The sequence below is a fragment of the Ceratotherium simum genome, chromosome 12 (assembly GCF_057802395.1).
Source record: "Ceratotherium simum simum isolate JZ-2026a chromosome 12, ASM5780239v1, whole genome shotgun sequence".
Taxonomy (NCBI): Eukaryota; Metazoa; Chordata; class Mammalia; order Perissodactyla; family Rhinocerotidae; genus Ceratotherium; species Ceratotherium simum.
This window is the reverse complement of record NC_141911.1, coordinates 546,917-558,931: the sequence shown is the minus strand read 5'-3', so window position 1 is coordinate 558,931 and position 12,015 is coordinate 546,917. Positions and strand designations below refer to the sequence as shown.

General features: G+C 39.5%; 1 long non-coding RNA gene across 1 annotated transcript in view; it reads right to left on the bottom strand.

Annotated features, from left to right (window-relative positions):
• The window catches only part of LOC147915758 (uncharacterized), a 94,485-nt gene extending 82,723 nt beyond the window's left edge, over positions 1–11,762 (bottom strand). The window contains exon 1 of the long non-coding RNA XR_015553723.1: positions 11,467–11,762. This is a non-coding gene — a long non-coding RNA (uncharacterized LOC147915758). The remainder of the gene's footprint in view (positions 1–11,466) is intronic.
• Positions 11,763–12,015: the final 253 nt, after the last annotated feature.

Below are 12,015 nucleotides of genomic sequence, written 5' to 3'. Positions count from 1 at the left end.
TTGGCCACCCTGAAATATATCTCTTTACCTTGATTGTTTTCTCTGAGGGACATTTGACCTCCCCCACTAACTGCCTAAAGAATTTGACATGGTGGCTCCTTCCTGGAACAGATCTTCTATCATGATGGCTGTAATGATCATATAAAATAGATGTTACAATGGGAGGGGCACCAAGCTCCTTTTATCAAAAAACTCTATCTCTCCCTGACCACATTATCTATAGATGACCCTGAAAAGAATTGTTTTCTTGCCCTCTGAAGTCCCAGACCACTACCCACCCCCAACACCTTCCTCGCCTTTAGCTACAATACTTAAGCAAGTAGCTTAGACAGAGGGACGAGTTGCTCATTTCTGAGTTTCTCCCATGTATACATGTTATTAAACTTGGTATTATTTTCTCCTGCTAACCTGTCTTGTTAATTATTTGGCCAGCCATAAGAAACTTAAGGGAAAGGGCAGAGGGGGATTCCCCACTTCCCCCACACAGTCAATGAAGTAACCAGATGAGAACTTGGGCCTCCTGAGTCTGGATATCTAATGTGTGTCCTCCCCTATTTGATTCTCATAACCTAAGAAGTAGGTCCTACATCTACTTGGATGTGGAAAATAGGACTCAGAGAAGTCAAATGATTAACCTGAACTTATAAGGGGTGGAGTTGGATTTTAAAATATACGTCTTGGGCTGGCCCCATGGCTTAGCGGTTAAGTGCACACGCTCCACTGCTGGTGGCCCAGGTTCAGATCCCAGGCGCACACTGACGCACCGCTTCTCTGGCCATGCTGAGGCCGCGTCCCACGTACAGCAACCAGAAGAATGTGCAACTATGATGTACAACTATCTACTGGGGCTTTGGGGGGAAAAATAAATAAAATTATAAAAATAAAAAATAAAATATACATCTTTTTGGCGCCAGGCCAGTGGCATAGTGGTTAAGTTCCCATGCTCCACTTCAGCAGTCCAAGGTTCACTGGTTCAGATCCTGGGCATGGACCTACACATGGCGCATCAAGCCATGCTGTGGTGGCATCCCACCCGCAAAATAGAGGAAGATTGGCACAGATGTTAGCTCAAGAGCAATCTTCCTCAAGCAAAAAGAGGAAGATTGGCCACAGATGTTAGCTCAGGGCCAGTCTTCCTGATACACACACAATAAATGCAGGTATTTAAAAAAAAATGTTTCCTGCCATTCTCTGCATCATGTGTTATACTAGTGATTTGTACATTTTTTGATTTATCATATTCTTTGAGAATATGATGAATGGCATGGACCATCTCCCAGAAAAGTAGACTATGTGCTTGCTAAGTGTTAAACATAATTTAATACACATTCTAAAGTTCATCTGTGGGCAAAGACCTTCTAGGAAGAGGTTTGCAGACCTTAGGTTAGGACTTGTATTATGCTGGTAAGTGTTTAACAATACTCTCCTCATTTAATTCTGCCATAAATATTGGTTGATATTTTCATTTATTCTAATAAGTAAAATGAAAGTGAAATAATGATTTATGTTATTACAAGTGAAACAGAATTTCACTTGTTTCTCTAACAACATGAGTGACTTCTTTGCTGAATCAGATAACACTTTTCAAATACTGGAAGAATATTTCTCAATTTGTTATGGTATTCACAAATTAATGGCAAGTCACAGGTTATTTTTAAGTTTAGTCTGCATTGCTAACATTTTTCCATCTTTCTTAAGACTTTCTTAAGTCTAGACAATCAACAAAACAATAAATCAAACTTTGATTTGTAGTGTTTGCTGATTTCTGTGGTACAAATATCCCTACCAGGGCAGATTTCAAGCTACCAAGGTGATGTTATTGAATATGGAGCTGGCACAATATGTACAGTAGCACACCACCATATAGTATTTAGATGCAATAGACATAAATAACTTCAAGAGCACATTACCAGGTAAGGGTCTACTGCCCAATGCACATAGAAGCCAATATCTACGACACCAGCTTTTGAGGAAAGAAAAGGCTTTATTGTGAGGTTGACTAGAAGGGACACAGGAGGCAAAGCTCTCAAACCTGTCTCTTCAGTCCAGGGTTTGGGGTAAAATTAAGATATTAGGGAGGGGAGGCTGGTATGCAGTAGTGCTGGCAGGATGAGTTTCAATTGGCAGGACTCCAAACAAACCATTTATGGTAAGGTACAGAAAGGGGCTTTAACATCAGATCTTCCTGGACAATGGACGTCTCATTTCTGGAAAAGGTCTGTCTTTCAAGTTCTGGTCATGCCCTAGTCCTTTTTGTTCCACTGGTGGGGGGGAAATCTTTGGTTCTATGTTTTATTTCAGGTCAAAGTTTTCTCTTCTGCACGTGCTCCAGCTAGATGACTTGCAGTTTTGGTTCACTGTCCCTCAAAAACAACTTTAACATTTTGTTGTTAATAATATTGGGTCAGTTTAAACTGGTCCTATGGTTACATACACAGGCAATAAACATAGTAATTAGAAATTGAGAATGTTGTGTATTTATTACCTTTGTTTTTTAATACAATTTATTTAGTGAATTAACATAATTTAATTTTTAATAATGGCTGCATTTAACAACTTGCTTATAAAATTCCTGACAATTTAATGATGGGCTCTTTCACACCAGGTATGAGCTTGCACATGACTGGTGAGGACCCACTGTGCTGTATTATTTTGCCTCCTATCCACTTTGCTTTTTGTGACTTGCTTAGCATCCTTAGATTTTGGAATTCTTCCCCTGCAGTTCTCGAGCCAACTTTCTTCTTTTTCTTTACCAAAATTACCTAATTGAAAAGAGGGACAAGATTGCTGAGTCTCTTATCTGCCCCTGTGATGCCCTTGGAATGACTAAATTCTCCATGTTCTTTAGTCTTTTCCCCACTTTCTGCTGGGCTTCACTCATTACTGTATGATTGAGTTTCACTGACTTTCTGGTAAGTATATTTTATGCTTTTCCTGCTACTCAGGGCCAGATTGAGAATGCCGTAAGTAGGCTTGAGCTATATATAATTTTGGGGACTATTTTAAGAAAAAAGAATACAAAATACAAATTCAAATAAAGTACAGGGCTTTGGAAATTTCTGGGCCTAAATTCACTTGATTTCATTATAAATCCCCTTCTGTAGCTCTTAGGTTCTTTCTTTAAAATGGGTGGATATTTGGAGGTAGGGGAATGTGTGTGTGTGTGGGTGCACATGTACCTTTATATCTGCACAATAGAGAGCATCCAGGGGAGAATGCAGGCACTAGGGTGCTTTTTGGTAGGGTTGGGACCAGGGTAACTTCATGTTTATCTGGAATTTTCCTGTTAATTTATTGGTTTTTTTTTTTTTTTTTTACTACTATTACCTGTTTTACTATTATTACCTGTTAATTTACTATTTCACGCCTAGAAGCCTCAGTTTTCTCATTTCTAAAATGAAGGTATTGTACTGAATCTCTGTCAACTTTTTTTTTTTGTAAGGAAGATTGCCCCTGAGCTAATATCTGTTGCCTCTTCTTCTTTTTGCTTGAGGAAGATTGTCCCTGAGCTAACATCTGTGCCAATCTCCCTCTATTTTATTTATGGGATACCACCACAGCTTGGCTTGATGAGCAGTGTGTAGATCCGTGCCTGGGATCTGAACCCATGAACCCTGGGACGCTGAAGTAGAGTGTGAGAACTAAACCACTACGCCACCGGGCTGGCCGCTGAATTCCTGTCAATTTTTAAAGGGTATAATTGGTTTTAAATTGTTAAAGTATGTGTGTGTAAATATCTCCATACAAATATTTGTAGAATAAATGTAGGACCTGTCCATGCTTATCACAATGAAGTGCGGTACACAGGTAAGCAAACTACCATTTCTTATTTTAATTGTTATTGAAGACAGCGACCTGTTAGAAGAACGAGAGAGAATTGTGCAAAAAATTGAGCCTTTCTTGTGTAATTTGTATTTAAAGTCAAGTGACATTCTCCTTTTATCCCTTTATAACAGCTCTTCAGCTCTCCCTTTATAACCTCCTCCACTAACTCCCCAGGATCAGTAGCATTTTTAAGTTAACTTATTTTTCTCCAGTAAAAGGGGTGTGTCTTTCTCAGGAGAAGACATTTCAATAGTAATCCCCAGATTACGATCTCTCTCCCCTGACTAGGCCTCTCTCCAACCCCTAACACTACTTTTTTTCCTTCTCTCTTTGACATGTTAAATAAGGGTTTCACAGATTTTGCAACCTTACCCTAATTGGGTGCTATTTCTCATCCTACCTCCTGATCTTACTTTTCAACAGAGTTCTCTAAAATCCTTCAACTGCTGGCACGTTTCCCAGCCTGACCCTCCCTTCCATGTTAGAGCCCCACCCACACCTTCTGCAATGACCTTACTGGCTTCATTCATGGGCTTCACTTGTGTGGGAGGCATAAGAATTAAGCTGGAATCCCGACTCTACCACTTACCAAACATATCACCTCAGCCTGGTTATTTAATTTCTTAGTGTCTTGATATCCTCATTTAACAAATACAGATAATAAGGATACATAATTCATACATATGTTGTGAAGGTTAAATCAGTTAATTTGCATAAAGGACTTAGCACAGTACTGGCAAACAGCAAAGAATGAGTAGATGTGAGATATTGTTATTATAATATGTTTACACTATTATATATTATATTATGTATTTCTGTGCAACTCCAAAGGCAGGGTTTTCAAGCAATATGAGCTTTTCTATTCTGACTGCACAGCTGACAAAATTTACTGAAAGGTTGAAATTTTTGGTAAAGTCAATTATTTTGCATTGTGTAAAAAGCCCTCTCCTATCTATCTCCCTTCAAAAATAAAAGTTATTTGAATTTGTATATATTTCTATAACATTTTATAATTGAACTTATTCTTAGTTATTGCTAAACATTAAATGTGATGTTGACAAAGACTCTCTTCTTAACCAAACTTTAGTCAGGTTCCTCTGAGCCCTCTTCTTGACTAGACCTGGACCTTGACCCCCATCCTTGCTGGGCCTGCATAGTCCAGTTGTAGCAAGAATCCTGCTCCAACAGCTTATAGAAAATCCTTCCTCACCTTGATATCCAATTCCCCTTGATATCTAATCAAATTCCTCATACCATACTGTTTTTTTTTTTTTTGGTGAGGAAGATTGTCCCTGAGCTAACATCTGTTCCAGTCTTCCCTTATTTTTTATATGTGGGTCACCAACACAGCATGGCTTGACGAGTGGTGTGGGTCCACGCCTGGGATCCGAACCTGCGAACTCAGGCTGCCAAAGCAGAGCACGCTGAACTTAACCACTATACCACCAGGCTGGCCCCTTCTCATGCTCTACTCTTGATATCTGATTACCCTGGCTTGCCCTCAGCAAGAATCCTATTAGCTCGGATTAGCAAGAATCCCGTCTACTGTTGATGTTTCCTCTTAGTAATTTTTTATTCACCAACCCCCCAACTCTGCTCCTTGGCTATAAATCCCCAGTTGACTTTGCTGTATTTGGAATTGAGCCCAATCTCTTTCCTCTATTATGATAGTCTTGACACCATCGGGGAGGGAATAATTCTGCCTTCTACCCTTCTTGTGTTCTTATGGCTGGCCTAATAATAAAATTGACACAAGACTAGATTAACAGAAAAAAACAATTTAATTATGTGCACACAGGATAATCATGAAAATGATGCTGTCTGAGATAGGCAAAGCAGGGGGCTTTTAGATCCTTTTACACAAAGAAACAATAAATTTGTAAGAAATAACAGGACAAAGAAATTTAGGTTTGGGGGACATACTAAGAGAAATTTAAACAGGGTTTAGCCCTGAGGTAGTAAATTAGTAAAAGTAACAAGGTTTGTTTATACAGGCTTCTTGGCCCTGAATTCCTCAGCTCTGATGATAAGGATGTCTATCTCCTGGTGTGGGAAGAGTACCTTTCATATGGGAGATTTATTCCCTCCTTGCAGGGGGAACAGAAAGAGGAGAGGGAAATGCCTTTTTTTTTTTTTTTTTTTTTGGCATTGGCTGCTTCTCAAGTAACTTTAATTCAAAATAATCAACATGCCATTGTAGTATATTTTGGAGCAGCCTGCCCTGGGTGCAACAATATCTATCAAGATAGTCTTGAATGCAGTCTTCCTTACCATTTAACAAGTGTCAGAATAATGTTTTCTTCAACAATGTATCCTACCTAATTGAGGAAAGTGAAGATGGAATTGATTTATTCTCAAGACTATCCATCTTGCCTGTCTGAAGACACACTAGTTTATTTTAAAATGTAAAATTCAAGCAAGGAATGTTTTTCTAAAATAATCAGTTGAATTCAGGCAAACATCTGCTTTGCAAAGGAATTATGTTTTTAAATTAAGCATCTGCTGGGCTGATTTAGAACTTTAACAAATGGCTTGTGAGCCTTTGTACAAATTATCTGTTTTTCAGAAGAGTGAATGTTAAAGGGCCTTCATGGGTCTGTTAGCTCCATCCTTGAATTTTCAATAAGACCTATGATAGTGACAATAATAATGATAGTAATAATAATAATAATAATGGCTACCAGCTACTAAGTATTTATCATGCTAAGTACTTTACCAGTAAGTTTCTACTTAATTCTGTCAACTGTCCTGACTGTTAGGTATTGTTTATTCTATGAATTCAGAACAAGGGAACAGAGAACTATATGACTAAGAAGTAGCAATGTCAGGGCTTGCATTCGTGTCTGTCTTTCCCCAAGTCTGGGTTGTTAATGACTGCACCATATCATCCTCTATGCTTTACTATGCCTTATGACTTAAGGGAAAGAATGAGCAACATTTTGTCCTCTATGCTATTATTTTTAATTCATAGTATGATTTTCCTAGGACCAAGAATTAAGGAGGAGTATGGTAGGAAAAGTGCTGAACCAAAAAGCAGTAGATCTTAGGTGTATGAATTTGGTCAAGTCACCTAATCTCTTCAGATGCCAGTTTTCTGTCTGTAATGTAAGGTGGTTGATGAATCTAAGGTGGACTGTTGCTTTATTATTCTAGTCTCTTCTCACCTGCATCAAGCATGTTTGTGTGAGAAGACTGTGTAAGAGGGTCGTGTTCAGGTCTTAGATTTTGTTTTCATTTTAGTGGACATGCCACAATTTGTTATGCATTTATCAGTTCATGTGCCATCTTCTTTGTTTTCAGTTTTTAGTGATTATAAATAAAGCTAGTGGGGTAGGCAGAATAATGTCCACCTCCAGAGAAGTCTGGATCTTAATCCCCAGCAACTATGGATATGTTCATGGCAAAGGGTTTTTGCAGATGTAATTAAATTAAGAATTTTTAGATAAAGGTATTATTCTGGATTAGTTGGGTTGATCCAATATAATCAGGAGGGTCTTTATAAGGGAAATAGAGAGGCAAGAGAATCAGTCAGAGAAGAAGATGTGACAACTGAAGCAGAGGAGAGAGAGACAGAAAGAGAGAGAGAGATTAGAAGATGCTTCCCTGCTGGCTTTGAAGATGGAGGAAGGGGATGTATCAAGGTGTCCTCTAAACTGGGAATAGGCAAGAAAATGGATTCTCACCTAGAGCCTCCAAAAGGAACAAAGCCCTGCAGATACCTTGATTTTAGCCTACCAGGAGTGATTTTGGAATTCTGAACTCAGAACTGTAATATAACGTTTGTATTGTTTTAAGTCGCTAATTTTGCAGTAATTTATCACAGCAGTAATAGAAAACTAATATAGCTGCTATAAACATTCACTACAGGTCTTTGTGTAAATATATATTTTCATTTCTTTTGGTCAAATTCCAAGAAGTAAAAAGCTGGGTCCTAGGGTATGTGTAACTTTAACTTTATAAGAAACTGCTAGATTCTAGGAAGATGGTGGTGTAGGAAGACTCTCAACTCACCTCCTCCCATGGACACAACAAATTTACAACTACCTGTGGAAAAATTTCCTCTGAGAGAGATCTGGAAATGGATAAAAAGAACCCCCACAACAAGGGAAAACACTGACAGAGGGGGAAGAGGCAGAAATATACCTCTGCTGAGGAAAAAAATGCACCCCAGTGTGGTGCTTCACAGCCAAGAGCAATCTGAAAGGTACAAAGCTTTCCCTGGATGAGCAGGGGATCTGAGCAGAGGATCTATGCCACAATAGCAGGGAATCTATGCCACAATAGGCATCCCAGCCTTTAGATTAAGCACAACTGAGATGAAATCCCATAATACCTGGCTTTGCTGGCTTTGGGAACCCTCTGGGAATACCCCCCCCCAAAATATCAAACTTCAGAGAAAGAAAAACCTGCTCTTAAAGGGCCCACACACAGATTCATCCATTCTGGAAACTAACACAAAAATACAAGAAAAGTGCATGGTCCAGTGGTAAAAAAAGACTTACTTACTAAGCGAGCACATCTCAGATAGCCAGGACGCAGCTGGGCCCACCCTCTCAGGGACTGAGACACTAACAGCAGCCATTATTGTGATCTAGTTCAGTCATGCTGACACAGACACTGGCAAGTGTCATTGGATTCCTTCTTCTAGCCTCTTAGTGCAGGGTTTGCCCCCCACTTGAGAACCAATTCAATTAAGTGCAGCCAGGGTGGGCAGCCTGCCCAAGGGACTGGCCCCACCTACCAGCAAGCCTGCTGCAAACATGTAGGCCCACATAGGTGGGGTGTGTGGGACCTCTACAGAGGGGTGAGTGGGTCTGCCTCAGAGGGGATCTGCCCCACTTTCCAATGCCTGAAATGATTGTGTGCTGCCATGCCTGGGGCCAGCCCCACCTACCTACACTTCTGAGAGAGCTAACAACAACTGCATGCTACAGAGACCTGCAGCAATTGTGAGACCCTGAGCCTAGCAATCAGTCACTGGGGGGCTGACTCTCTTAATAGCAAAACAGCAGTAATTGTATGCTATTATACCTTGCAGCCAGCTGTTCTGGGGCTTGCCCCACCCAATATAGTGACCATAGCAGCCTCACAAGGCTGAACTTTACAACCAGCCAGCTTGGGGGCAGCCTAGCTTATCCACATGCCCACAGTAAGAGCAACCCCACCACAACAGCAGGGTACATGTAGCTCACACAAGGGACATCCCTGGAATGTTTGGAACAGGTGATGAGAGGGAAGCAGATTGCTGGGCTCCATAAGGCATCTTGTACGTAAGGCCACGTTTCCAAGATTGGGAAATTTAGCTGATCTACTTAATACATAGATATTAGCACAGAGAAGTAGGTAAAATGAGGAGACAAAGGAATATAAGAGAACAGGACAAATCCTCAGAATAAGAGAACAGGACAAATCCTCAGAAAAATAACTAACTGTTCAGAGATAAACAATCTACCTGATAAACAGTACAAGCTAATAGTCATAAGGATGCTCACTGACCTTGGGAGAAAAATGGATGAACACAGTGACAACTTCAACAAAGAATTATAAAATATAAAAAAGAACCAATCATAACTGAAGAATACCATATTGGAAATGAAAAACTCACCAGAGGGAATCAATAGCAGAGTAGATGACAAAGAAGAATGGATCAGTGATCTGGATGACAGAGAAGAAATCACCCAAGCTGAACAGAAAAAAGAGTTAAAAAGAACTAAGGGACCTCTGGGGCAATATCAAGTGTACTAACATCCATATTATAGGTGTCCCAGAAGGAAAACAGAGAGACAAAGGAGCAGGGAACCTATTTGAAGAAATAATAGCTGACAACTTTCCTAATCTAAGGAAGGAAACAGATAGCCAGATACAGGAATCATAGAGAACACCCAACAAGATGAATCCAAAGAAATCCACACCAAGACACATTATAATTAAAATGTCAAGAATTAAAGAGAAAATCCTAAAAACTGCAAGAGAAAGGCAACAAGTTACATACAAAGGAACCCCATAAGGCTATCAATTGACTTCTCAACAGAAACCTTACAGGTTAGAAGGGAGTGGCATGATATATTTAAAGTGTTGAAAGGAAAAAACCTACAGCCAAGAACATTCTACCTGGCAAGTTTTCATTCAGAATGGAAGGAGAAATAAAGAGTTTTCCAGATGAGCAAAAACTAAAGGAGTTTATCCCCACCAAGCTAGCCTTACAAAAAATGTTAAAGGGAATTATTTAAGTAGAAAATAAAAGACTGCAAAAAGAAATAAGAAAGAAATCACTGATAAAGGCAAATATAGAGTAAAGGTAGTGGATCAACCACCTATAAAGCTAGTATGAAGGTCAAAAGACAAAAGTACTAAAAATATCTATCTTCACGATAAGAGGTTGAGGGATACACACACAAGCACACAAAGAGGTTAAATATGACATCAAAAACATAAAATGTGGTGGGAGGGGAGTAAAAATGTGGGGCTTTTAGTAAGAGGTCAAACTTAAAAGACCATCAACTTAATATAGATTGCTATTTACATAAGTTATTATATATAATGCTCATGGTAATCACAAACCAGAAACCTATAATAAATACACAAAAAATAATGAGAAAGGAATCCAAACATAATACTAAAGAAAGTCATCAAATCAAGGGAAAGAGAGTGAAAGAGAAGAAAGGAACAGAGACAAACTACTAAAACACCCAGAAAAAAGTAACAAAATGGCAATAAGTACATTCTTATCAATAGCTACTTTAAATGTCAATGGACTAAATGCTTAATCAAAAGACATATGGTGGCTGAATGGATAAAAAATAAGACCCATATATATGCTACATACAAGAGACACACTTCAGACCTAAAGACATTCACAAGCTGAAAGTGAAGGGATAGAAAAAGATAATCCATGCAAATGAAAACAAAAAGAAAGCTGAGGTAGCAATACTTACATCAGACAAAGTAGACCTTAAAATAAAAGCTATAACAGGAGACAAAGATGGGCATTGCATAATGATAAAGGGAACAATCCAACAAGAGGACATAACAGTTGTAAATGTCTATGCACCCAACATAGGAGGACCTAAATATATAAAGCAAATATTAACAGACATAAAGGAGAAATTGACAGTAACACAATAATAGTACAGGACTTTAACACTCCACTTACACCAATGGATAGATCATCCAAACAGAAGATCAATGAGGAAACATTGGCTTTAAATGACACATCAGCCAGATGGACTTAGTAGATATATACAGAACATTCCATCCCAACTGCAGATCACTGTTATGAGAGGTTCGGGGATTCGATCGGAGACGTAAAAGACACTTTCCACTCCAAACAAATGGACTGAAGGTATATTTTATTATATAGAGGATAGTAAAGGCGATAGTCTGCAAACAGATCTGAATAGGTCAAATAATAAGAGGGAAAAACACCAGCTCGACTGGAAAGGGAAAACATCCACATCGGATGAGATAGCAGCAGATCCAAATAGGTCATATAATAAGAGGGAAAAACATCGGATCGATCGGAAAGGGAAACACCAGATCGACTAAAGTGAAATGACACAAATCAACCAGAAAGAGAAACACCAGGTTGACCGAAAAGAGAACACATCAAATCAGTTACTTCACAGTAAATCAATTACTCACAACATCCATGCCCCACTGCCGGGAGAGTCCTGTCAATCGACACGGCTGGGCAAGGATCACACGTCCTGGGCAAGGCGTCCCTTCCACAGGTGGAACTCTCACCCAGTCTCAGTCTCCAGCAGTTTATATAAGCAGTTACAGAGTTTACAGAGCAAGCATCCAGTGTTCCCATGCACAAATGGTTATCAGTGGCGTACGTGCACTGAGCCCCTTGGCTAACGTCCCAGCCCAGCAGTTGTGTACGTGCATTGTTTTCTTTGGTTATCGTCTTAGCCCGGCACAGATGGCCAGTCCATCCCGTGCTACAATGCTCCAAGAGCCTTGAAATGTTACAACTTGCAACTCCCTCCGTGGGAGAAGGGCCAGTTCCCACCACGCAGAAAGCAGCTTTTTATATTTCTTTTTGTGCTGGTGGCTGTAGGTCAATGGAGCGGCCAAACATGGCTGTACTCATGTCAAGATAATCACACATTTTTTTTTGAATGCACATGGAACATTCTCTATGATATATCACATATTAGCCCCCAAAACAAGTCTCAATAAATTTAA